Genomic DNA, 12,801 nt, shown 5'->3' with positions numbered 1-12,801 from the left:
AACAAGTCCCACGCACTAGGAAGCTCAAAGGTTTAAGCTATTGGTGGACCAAAAATAGGGTCACCAGCAAGTTACCCCACTGACAAGCAGCCAACCGGTTGGACCTGTTGGAGGCCTGACAGCAAGCAAGTTTGTGGAATCTTTGCTATGGGCCCACACTCCTACACCCTAGACCACAATCTTTACCTCAATTGTAAGGGTCCACACACTAACTATATACCACCTTACTACTCAATCAGAGGTGGGACCTACACAAAGTTATTGAGATTTAACCTCATTGGTTAATTATAGGGGTACAGCCAAACAAACCCTAAGGTCCATGTGGCTAGACCATATAAAATGGAGAATTTACCCCTTATTCTCACATTCTACCCTACAGAATTTGTGGGCATACAGAAAAGAAGGAAAAAAGGGAAGGAAGAAGAAGAAGAAGAAGAAGAAGAAGAAGAAGAAGAAGAAGAAGAAGAAGAAGAAGAAGAAAAAGGAAAGGAAGGAGAAGGGAGAAGGGTTGGTGTGCTATTATAGGTGCTCATGCTACTGCCATGGAGCTACTCTCATGCTGTGGAGTTGTTGCCTTTTCGAAGTTACTACCAGAAGAAACCCCAGGGTTGTCAGTGTTGCTGCTACTTTTGGGGAAGTGCGTAGGAGCTGGACAGGTGCACGGGGAGAGCTGCTGCTACACCTGCAAGTCCCAAGTACTCGGAAAGTGGTAAGAATTCTCAACTACCCTGTGAATTTGTGGTAGTATAATCCGGCCAATATTATAGGGATGGTATAGAATGAAATTTATGAAGGGGAATTGGCTTTGGGGACACCAATCAGCTCCCTACAGTTGAAGCGCCAATTTTGGGATCCAATTGACTGTAAATTGTCCCAGTGAACCCTAGACCAAGGGGCTTTTCCAGTTAAGAAAAATCGATTGCAATTGGAAGTGGGATAATACCACAGATATCCCCAATTTTGTCTAAAAATGGATAGAAAATTTAATTGGGTTACTCGGGTAGGTAAATTAGGAAATTTGGACCCAATTGACCCAAATTGACTTTGTACCTAATGAATGACCCAAATTGAAATTGGACAAAGGTTTCATGAATTTTAATAAATCCAATTAAAGGTGATTGGGTGATGAATTAAGTGGGATGGACCTCTTTCTACGTAATTGGATAGAAATCCCAATCAATTCCCAAAAAACCTAATTGGGACCAATTGAACTAAAATAGGGATTAGGAGAATTGGACTGCAAGTGACCAATTAAATACCCCACCCATTTTGTACATTACATAAAGGAATTGTGAAAAAAAATTGAGGCCTGGAACCCGAGATTTGGTCCCGGCAGAATTTAGACTTCTGCAGACCATCTCCAGCAAGTGATCACAGTCTATACCTGCCGATGGGGGTCCAAAGGCACTTATGAGAACCCATGGTACTGTTGTATGGTTGCTAATGTCTCGAGCATGCGTAACCCACACTTAGCAGAATTGATTCACACAAGGAGGATAGTTGGGAAGGAAATAATGAGGGGAGAAATGTTTGTGGATCCCATCTGTGTAGGAAATCCAGCTCAGTCAGGTAAGGGCTGTGAAATCTATAGGTTCCCTCAAGGGGTGTATGGTAACCAATAATTTGTATCTTGACCCAGTGAGGCAGATAGAGGACTTATGGTCATGTGAGTCGGGTCAATGACCCACATAAGAGTCAGGAAGCCAAGTTGGCTAAATAAGTTAGTTGGTTGTGAGGGATACCAATTTGAAGTCAATGTCTCTGCTCAACGGTTGTTTTGAGATTTCAGTAAAGAAACACAACAGGATTCTAGAAATAGAGTTGTCCTTGGACAGTAAGTAATGATACTAACTTTAAATATTGAATTGATAAAATTAAGAACCTATGATGCTCGGCATGGATACACGATGGCGGTAATTCAACGAAAGGACATCAGATTTGGGTATAAAGGTGAGTGGGTGTTTGATTTATTATACGGAGTGTTTCTATATTTTCATTTCTGTGTGCCCTTGTGTAATATGGTGGAATCCTTGTTTTTGGATGTATTTTATATAAAGTTATATATATATATATATATTGTACATGTGGCATGGTTTTACTGAGATTGATGTTATCGAAGTTTTGTGGATGTGTAGTGATATAGTTGAGTGGTAATGATTATAACATTGACGATCTAAGGTACGGTGTGGCCAAGGGAGGATTCTATACCATGACCTCAGAGTCAGCATTATAACTATAGCCACAGTTTGATGATTGGATGCTATGGATTGTTGTGGATGCATGTAGATTGTATATGGTTTAGATCACATCCCAGTGCTATAATCCCTTACCAATAGGGAGTAATGTATTGGTTAATCCCACTCGGTGATTAGTCATGGAGAGCTACTACGCCCGGATACGACATACTGTCTCCTTTGAGGGTACAACATTATATGACCTATTGTATGCATGATTGTCAGGCAACATGGGAGACCAATGACGATGTGCGATTCCAGAACCATGGCTGTCAGGGGTTACTGTATAGGGTTAGTTGCGGGAACAATATTCTTTCGGGGATAAGTTGACTCCTGCTAGAACTAGCTTGCATCCTTGGAGCCCGACGTATTGGAAAAGGGGATACGACCTATGTTGCTTATAGCACTTATACCCATACACAGAGACTTAGTAATTAGAATGAATGGATCATGTGGTTGTGCATATGTGGTATCATGTTATGGCTGCTATCATGAGCATATAATTAGCATCATGATTGGATATGTGTGCTTGCCTGCTCATTCATCATTGTGCTTGTGAAGCTCACCCCTCGTGGACTTATATTTTTAGATGGTGGAATCGGAGCTGAAGTGGATTGATGATCAGCTATGGTTGTGAGGTTGTGTCTTATAGACACAATGAAGAAGATTATGATTTCCTTCTTTATTTGTATTTGCTGTTTTAATGATTATAAGATGTATTTATTTATAAGATCTGTGGGTTAGATTAATTATTAATTATCGGGCTTGTAATTTTATTATTATCATTGTAGATTGATCACCATATATTATATTAAATTAAGGATTTTTATAGGCATACTCTGATTTTAATGGATGATCTCATGGTTTGTGAGGTAGTAAACTGCTTCTTTGATCTTGGTAGAGGTAGGCTGACTGCGTTTAGAACCTAGTGCCATATACCTTGGCCTATATTTGAGGCAGGGTATTTTATCATGCACATATTTTATGTATTTTTGTTTTGTTTTCATCGTAATAAATATGTTTCTCATAATTCTCCTTATGTTTTTATACATCTAGGATTTGCATCTTATGTGTATTTTCTTATTATATGATGTATCTTCTGTATTTTCCATTTATATTCCATGTACACTAACCATGCAGCCAAATGCTCCACATATTTGGTTTTTTCCCCCACATTTTTTTTCTTACTTTATGTCTTTTCTTGTGTTGTAGTTTTATTTGCAAGTCCTACTTAGTTGAGCCTAGTAGTTATAAGGCCAGTTTTTACCAGGTAGACTAGGGATATCTAACACCTTCTTCAACGGTAACAACGACCCATGCCTAGAAATCAGTTTCCTATTGGGTAGTCATGGAATTATTCTTTATTTTGCATGAGTCGAAAATCCTAATTTAGGTGATGACTCTAATTTGTTTCACTCTCTCTTCTCCCATAAGAGGGCTGAGGAGCTAGACAAGTGATGATTCCACCCATAATCTTGACAAATGTGATCCTTTGTTTCAGATGGTTACAAATACATATGCCAGACTTCAAAAAACAAAGCTTAAGGACTCGAGCAGATAGGTTTTCAGTATTTTCAGAGAAATATAATCAAATATAGATGACAAAATCAATGCAGAGGATGCAACAACTTAACAATCTACAACCTAAAAAAATTTAGTTTTACTACGGGAATGACTGATTGGTACCCGCACAATTTTGTTAAAACATGTTTTATATAGAAGGGATTGACCTCTGCTTATGAATCACGAGTTTTTCCTTCAACTCACGATGTCGGATTATCTTTAATCACCCCCTCTTTTTGTCCACAACATTAAAAAATGTTGCATCAAAAGATTCAAAACGATGCGGTTTACATTTAAACTGACCTTTTAACACCCTTATCTTCACATCAAGCCACTCAATAAATGCCTTGAGACACATTTGGCTGTGATTTAATGGTCTGTCCTTATCACAATCCTTGTCAAAGCTAGAATCCTTGTCAAAATAATGGACATGTGAGTTTTTGGGGCCTTCGGTTTTCAGTGTCCATGAAAATAATGGACATGTGATTCTATCCTTGTCAAAGCTGGAATCCTGGTCAGCTGTTTGTTTGGTGAGTATATTCTGTGTGAAACGATCTTACTTGAATTGAATTTGTTCTACAGGTTTATACCTATATATCCTTCAGTTATAAAGTATATTCCGTGTGAACAAGAATGGAAAACAAAAATACGGATTTATATCAAAAACAAATTCTGCTCCCATGATCTCCTTCTTATATATGATTTCTTGTATTATCTATTCTTTGAGATTTGATTGGTCATTGTTGTGTTTGTTAGACCAGATAACTTTGATGTCAATCTTGTATTATCTATTTTTTTATTTTTTTTTATTTTAGTTTTTAATCGAAGGGAGAGAGTTTTCTGATCAGGACTGCGGCTCCTGCACCCCTGCAAGGGGACAATGAGAGCACTCATAGAAGCATCAATAAGGATGGGATTTTTATCTTTCCTAAAGGGTGCAAAGGGTGCAGACTAGTCATTTTAAAGGGCCTGTGTTTAGGCGTAAAAGCTATGCTCCTGGACATACTCCTTTTTCCCTTAATTAAAACATGAATAAAGGGCTCAAATAATTGAAATTTTGAAATTCAATTAATATATTCCATATTCTCTCTCTCTCTCTCTCTCTCTCTCTCTAACAAATGTCTAATGTACGTAGGAGTACTTTTTTTATTTGTATGGAAATATAAAACTACCCACACCATATATCTTATTAGGTAACTAAAATTTATTTAACAACCTCATCTATTTTGTAGGATATATTATAATTAAGTAGCTATGTATGGAAAGAAGAATGCTACCTGATCACATGGCTCCTACACTAATACGGGATCAATGAGAGGGTGCACAGGAGCATCAACAGGGGATATGTATTTCGAATTTCATAAAGGCAGGTAGGGCCATCATTCATCCTCCACCATGTTTAGGTATATGGGCCACACGACCAAGTGGCATTCTTTTTCACATACAATATATACAATGCGTCCTTCAACCAATATATTTACATCAATATTAACACGACATCAGATTGATCATACATGCATCCTTCTCCTGGTTCACTTGCAGCCGCACCATTTGATCATTTTATCTACTTGATTTATCAAAGCTACTAGCTTGTGCCTTGTAATATTTTAACAACAGAATAAAAATTGAACTTCCCCTGTATAAGGAGTTTTAAATGTGTTCACTTCAAAATATGTACAAACTGACCTCTAGCTGATTGTGAGCTAGCTGTTTTTTATTTGTTAGTTGTCCCAAGTTCTTTTTCTTAATTCTTTTTTGGGGAAAATAATTTTACCTGGGCACGTGGTCCTTGCACCCAGACATTAGAGGGGGTGTCATGTCACCCCATCCCTATGAAATACAAATATCCACACTTATTAGTGGCTTGCATGGTCCTTGCACCAGGAATTGACTTTGCTCTATGCTTATCTAGACTACACAATAAACATGTTAATGAAAGTTCATTATATGGACCATCCTAACATAATAATTGTAAAGCTAGCTAGCCAACCTGTTTTTGGGGTGAAAAAAATCCTGCAAACCAAGCAGTATGAAATTCCCAATTGTCCGTAATCTCATGTAATGCCCTTCTTTTTTTTTCGAAAGGAAGAAAGAATGAAGCCCACTTGTGAATGTCTATGCCTTGAGTCCTAGTCTCCTAGACCAAGGATGTCAATTGGTTCAGTTTTGGTTATTCGGTTTGATTCAAGATACAAGATGTATAAACTCAAATCGAATCAATTTGAGAATAGGAACATAATTTAGAAACCAAAACCGAATAAACTCGGTGTGGTTCAGTTCAAATTTTTATTTAGTTTCATATTGGGTTCGTTATTCACTTTTAAATTGGTTCATATTAAGTTTAGGTTCTATTTTAGGTATTTGGGCCAACTTTTTTTATCTTCACCAACAAAAAAATATTCCATATTTAATAAGTTCATGATTCACCAAACTTTTACCAAACATTAAAAAGGAATAGAATTTATTATCCATATTGACTGAAATGGTAAAAAGAATATCATTTTACTTATGTAGACACCCAATTTAGTCACCACCCTTCCGGCTATAAGGAATTGCGGATCTTGGATGTGACTTCTTGCTTCTGATCGATAGAGATGATAATTGTTTAAGGAAACCTAGAAACATCCCCTACTCACCCAAAACCCTGAAAATCCTGTGTAGGAAGGATGAGGGCTCAATTATGACTTTTTATATATAAAGGAATCCGGTCAGAATGACTGTACGGATGGATAGTACTCGAAAACACAATTCTGATATTTGGTGTGTCAAAATCGGACCGTCAGATCTCCAGTAATCTTTCTAGGAAAATCACATTTTTTGCACGAGTGTAGCCCTGCCTGCCTCGCGTGTAGAGCCCCACGCATGCCAGCCCAGTGCACAGCGCTACGCAACCCCTAGCCTTCCACGGGTGCCCCCACCCGTATGTCGAGGGCACCCCACGTGCATGTCGTGCCTCTCGCCTACCAACAACGTACACCTGTCAGCCTGCCCGGTGCACTCCCTCCAACCTTCACACGCCCCAGCGTGCAAGTTGTGCTCCCCTGCCTACCAGCCTTGTAAACCCACCAGCCTACCTCGCATGCACCCACATGCATGCCACGCATGCCCACCAGCCTTCGCGTGCCCTCGCTTGCCAGCCTTACGCCCTCGGCTGCTAGCCTTATGCACTCGCCAGCCCATCGCTCACCCCTTCCTGCTTACCCCGTGCACCATGCCTGCACTATGCACCCCCTGTCGCGCGCAGCCATGCCTCCTATCCTTGGCGTAATGTGTCGCACACCCCTACCAGCTTCCCCGTGCACACCCTGCCTACCTTATGCACCCATGGCTACCCGAGCCACCGTTTACCCAGCCTCGTGTGCCACTGTCAATGGCCGGAATATGTGTTCCATTAATCTGTTGGGTGAAGAGATTTTCTTTTCACCCACTTGTGTACTATACACTACCCCGCTAGCATACCCTACACCGCAACCTCCCATTGGCCCAAGAAGGTATCTTTTTACCTTATTGGCTCAAAAAAATTCACTTTTTCCTATTAGCCAAAGAAAATCATCTTCCACCCCATTGGTTCAAAATTCCATATTTTCATCCCATTGGTTTAGAAAAACCACTTTTTCTCCCTATTGGCTAAGGAATTTCCCCTTTCATCCCTATTGGTTCAAGAATCCTATAAATACTCCCTCCCTTTGATTTTTCACACCACAACAACCCAAGCCTCTTAGTGAGCATCCCTTTGTAGAGAAGTTCTGCCCTCTCTCCTCCCCTCCCCCCTTGAGGTTTTTTAAGTCTTTGAAGAGATATTCATAAGATGATCTTTGAAGTGTTCTTCGGGCCTTCGAAACTCTTCAATCCTTTGCCTTCTTTGAGTGAGTTTTGGAGAAAAAGTTTCCCCTTAGTCTCCCTCCCCCTTTTGAGGTTTGTCAAGCCTTCAAAGAGATCTTCATAAGATCCAAAGTGTTCTTCGGATCTTCAAAGTGTTCTTCAGGCCTTTGAAGTTCCTCAATCCCTAGAGAATAGCTTATTCCTAGTGGAAGCTCTGCCAGAGTGCCACCTTAACTAAAGTCCGAAAATAGGTCATCTTAGCAGAAGTCCTGTCGGAGTACCCACAACCTAACCCTCCCATAGCCTATCCCCAATGGAAGCTCTACAAGAGTGCCACCTTAGCCGAAACCCAGAAGTAGCCCATCCCTAGTGGAAGCTCTGTCGAATCAATACCACAATCAAAATCCAAAAGTAACCACTCTTAGTCGGAACTCTGTCCAATCAATATCTCTCGAGAAAGGAAGTTGGAGGTCAAAACCATCTTCCTCTGAGCCAGGAAAATCCAAAAGAAAGTTTGTGCCGGCACTAATAGGGGTCCCATCCCTCTTGACTCGAAACAGGAATCAAGCTCAGGTATAATTTCTCACCCGAATTAGCATAATGTAGGCTCTATATTGACCTGTTGTAGTGTACATAATCTTTTAAATTCAATCAATATACATATAAGTGATAATTGAGCCATGCATGCGAAATAGGAAAAATCATGGAAAATGTTCGTTCTTAAGCATCCAGTAAGAAGACCGGTTGACCCAAGCAGATTAGGTGCCTAACACTTTTCCCATTTTGTAACCTGACACGTACCCTAAATCTCTGGACTAGACCAACTTACGAGCCCTCTTCTCAGGAAACCAGACCCACCCCCGGGTCCTAGGCCTATAATCCTAGGTGGCGACTCCAAACCTCTTTTTGCATGATCCCAATCCCCCGTATTAGACCATCATCAAACCCCCATCTCAATGATGAACTTTACACTCCTGCGAAATGGGCCTCTACGTATCTTTAAGAGGCAATATGGCTGTACGGGGCCCACAGGAAAGCACACAACATAACCCTCCCTAAAAAAGAGAAAGAGAGAAGAGAGAAGAGAGGGCCGAACACAAGTCCTTCCCCCAAGGGGAAGAGAATTCTCCGGCCGCTACCCTCACAGTTGCAACTCCACTGGGGATAATGTTAAGCTTCCAACACTAGATGATACCTCTAAATGCAAGAACATTTTTCACCACATCTGTTTGAAAACATGTTTGGCTAACCCCATGTTTGTATTTGTACTCGCTAGCCGCATCATGCATCCTGCTCAAAGTGAAATCATTTGGCGAGGGACTCCCTGTCATGCCCACACCCTCGAGGAGGTCAGTGCATATCATGGAGAGTACTCTGAGAGCAAATGGTAGCCGCTTCCTGTATAATGGTCCGGGGTATTGTTAAATAGCGAGGATGTTCGCAATTATGCCAGCACGCTCGGGGAGGTCCATACACTTTATGACATTCTGAGAATAAATAATGATATTTTCGCATTACACTTTTACACACAATCACTCATAGTTCCATCACCCCGTGGGCACTTGCTTAACCTCGTGTGTAATCACGAGTAATGGGCAAGGAAGTCTCCCCTTTAATCTCGTACCTCTGGGTATATCAAAAGGATCACGTACTTTGCATATATAGATCCTGTCAAAGAAGCCTTATCAATCTTATTGCATTCACCGCATGCTCGCATCATGTAGGAAATAGATGGAGACCATTAGGAATGCCATAAGTTGATCTGCAGAATTCGTTTGTGGTCTTGAAAAGGAATTTTCCTATAATACATTCTAGTCATAAAGAAATTCTCTCCTAAGTGGGTTTCGGATAAAAGGTGTCCTTCCTCCTTAGAAATGAAATATGGATGATTTGCCATATGCGATCTGGGCTGATTTCTGTTAAAGCCCCATGAAATGCCGAATTATCTAAAAGATCCAAGGAAACTAGGAGGAAGGTCACCTAGTGGGGTAAGATTAAGGAAAACATAACTTTATCGACCGAGAATGTATTAATGGGAATATTCTGGTCAAACCATTTGTATGAAATTTCTACTAATGACATTGAATGGACTAAGGGCATAGATCCCTACCCACTCTCTATCATTAAGTGGACTAACTTTGGATGGATCATTGCTTGACAATTGAGTGGATGAATGAATAAAGGGTTGGGAATGTAAGAATGCTAAAGCAAGCCACTTTTGGTTCAGGCATAATTCCACACCTCAAGTATTCTTCATAGTCCATTTAGACACGTTAGAGTAACTGGTTGACTCGATTAAGTCTAGTATCACCTCCATTGTCTCTTCGAGATTGCTACCTCTAAGTGATTACAACACAGTTCACATAGATCCACACGACTTTGAATCACCTGAGCCAGCAGACAGAAATGGTCGAGGTCAAGAGAGGAATAGCCCAGATACTGCATACACTCCAAAACCCTCCCAAGGTTGAACCACCACAAGCTACACGAGAGTTGGATCAGAACGGACCTACAGGTCATCACGAGAATTCTTCTCGAGTTGACTCAGGAGAACCAGAACAAGTCCAGCCAACTGGTTAGAGAGGAGTTTCACCTACCCGTCCTAATGGTCAACAGGGAGCCTATTCCAAGGTCCCTGCTCCTAGGTTAGTAATTGAAGATGAAGAAGGAGAGTTTGTGGCACCTGTCCGAATGGAACCTCCAGAGACGAAGAGAGAAAGAAAAATCAGAGGGCAATTAAAGAAATTAGAAAATATGCTCCGAATGGGAAAAAGTTCAAAAAGTCAAACAATGGATTCTGATGAAATGAGTTTCATTTCTGGGGCAAGGATTCCTGAGAAGTTCAAATGGTAGACTGACAGATTTGATAGGTCAGGAGACCCCAAGGCTCATCTCAAAGTCTTCCTCAGCATCGTCAATGCATGGAAACTTGCTGACAACTAGATGGGATAAGCTTTCATGTTAACTCTATCAGGACCAGCACTCCGGTAGCTCACACAGTTGAAGTCTGCCCAAACACCCAATTGGACAACAGTGGTGAAAGCCTTTACCAAGCAATACTCTTACAATACTAAAGTGGAAGTGAAGCTTTGGGGCCTGGAGACATTGAGACAGTAGCCTAGAGAAGGATTCATCGCCTTCTTGATGAGGTTTAGGGATAAGGCCAAGGTGGCAGATCGGCCTTCAGAAGTAGAACAAGTAGAAATGTTGATTGAAAACTTGTTAAAGCCTTATTATGATGTTCTCTACTATCAATATTTGTGAAATTTTGATGCCTTGATAGCCACCGGCACACATGCAGAAAATAGAATCCTAAGGGAAGCTCAGTATCAAGGATCCTCCTAAGATGCAGGGACGAACACCAGAGTTGGATGCAGAAAGGGTCCTAAAACCAATGTGGTAAGTGCAGCCCAACAGACAGTCTCGCCTGTCACCTCTTCACAACCATTTGTTGTTTAAGCAGATGCCCCTGCTCAGAAGGCTTCCCGCTCAAGAAGACAGTTCACTGATTTGGGAATGCCCGTGACAGTAGTGTATAAAAAGCTAAAGAAACAGGGATTGCTAGGGATAGTAGCTCCAAGAGTAATCAACAATTCTCCCCCAGTTTGGTATAGAGATCATGAATATTGTGCTTACCACACTCAGAAGGGGCACAACACTAAAAGATGCTTGAGTCTGCAACATGCAATTCAAGACTTGGTAGACAACGGGATTATTAAAGTCAAGGTCAAGAAATCCCCTAATGTCAATACTAATCCACTCCCAGACCATGGAACCTTCAACATGTTGGCAACAATGAGTGACTGGCAAAATTGGGACCCTCAGTTCTATGATCCAACCTATTTTATTAGGGATTCTAAGAAGCATCAAGAGGAGAGGCGTATTGAGTGGAGAAAGAAGTTCTTGCTTGTGCAGAAGTTGTCTCTTCCTCTGGAATTGGTAGGGCACATCAATGGTCTTGTTAAGGATGCTTGTCAAAGGAGTGTGACCCCTTCCGAAGGGTCGTTCACATGTATCAGTTGGATAAGCACTTTTGTCATCCCATGTTCTATGATCATGTGAACAAGTTGCAACTGTTGCCCACACTTACAGAAAAGCCATGAGTCAAAGGGCCAAGGCCATGAGAACTCCCAAAAAAGAAGAGCCATCAGAAGAAAAATTAGAAAATCAAGCACTCGCTATTCTCCTCACACATCAACAAAAGAATCCACTTTACCACTATCACCATATTACCCACCTTCACCATACCATCAACCTTCGTCATACCATCAACCTCCACCATATCATCAACCTTCACCACACCATCAAGGAGAAGGGACCTCATCATCTTATCACTTCTTATCTTCCTCACAATACCCTATTTCTTATGTTACATCACCTTCATATCACCCCGTCTCATATCCCTTATCACCCTCATACCAATCCCATTCTCAAGGTTCAGTAGATAACCCAAAAGAAGGATGGATGGACGGATATAGCTAAAAGGATATGCTTGCATTACCAGATTCTCCAAAGATAACATCAACAACAAGATCGGTGAATACTTTGGGAGAAGACCAAGGTAATTATCCCACTTCACTAATTCAGAGAACCATATCTCCAGAGGATAATTTGGTGATAATTGTAGAGATTACAGATGATCTTCTTAGAGCAGTAATAGCATTGGCAATAGGGTTGAAAGTCAAAAAACATACCTCTCTAATCCAAATAGGGAGTGGCACAGAAGATGATGAATCTAGTTTAGTCCGGCTTCGGGCCAGGGAAGTCAAGTCTGGCCCTATAGAAATCTTCCGGTCTATACGCTCTGAATACTACGAGCGTTTGGATACAGGGGAATTTGATGGTCAAGAGGAATCTGATGAAGAACCAAGATAGGGGAAAATCAACAAAGAAGAGGATGATGACGACGACGATGAGGATGAGAGTGCAAATGAGAATGATGAACATGACTCTGAGTCTCAAGGTGATGATGAGTACACGGACTGGGATGACTACCAGGGGCCTTAGGTGAATCAGGGTACTATTCACCCAGGGATCCAGGAGGATATTCGATGTATGCAATTGCAGAGGATGACCCGATGGTTTATCCCACAGATGTTATTCAGTTGGCACATGAGTAAAGGATATGAGATCACTTTTGAAGGTGAAAAAAATCCTATAGTAGAACACATGGCTTATGTCT

The 12,801-nt window shown here is 41.0% G+C and overlaps 1 long non-coding RNA gene across 1 annotated transcript; it reads left to right on the top strand.

Annotated features, from left to right (window-relative positions):
• The first annotated feature begins 382 nt into the window (after window positions 1-382).
• LOC122057136 lies at window positions 383-3,022 on the top strand. Its single transcript, XR_006133462.1, has 2 exons — window positions 383-709; window positions 2,824-3,022. It is a non-coding gene; the product is annotated as an uncharacterized LOC122057136 (long non-coding RNA).
• The last annotated feature ends 9,779 nt before the right edge of the window (window positions 3,023-12,801 follow it).

The sequence above is a fragment of the Macadamia integrifolia genome, chromosome 12 (genome assembly GCF_013358625.1).
Source record: "Macadamia integrifolia cultivar HAES 741 chromosome 12, SCU_Mint_v3, whole genome shotgun sequence".
In the NCBI taxonomy this organism is placed as follows: domain Eukaryota; kingdom Viridiplantae; phylum Streptophyta; class Magnoliopsida; order Proteales; family Proteaceae; genus Macadamia; species Macadamia integrifolia.
This window is presented reverse-complemented; position numbering and strand designations above follow the sequence as displayed.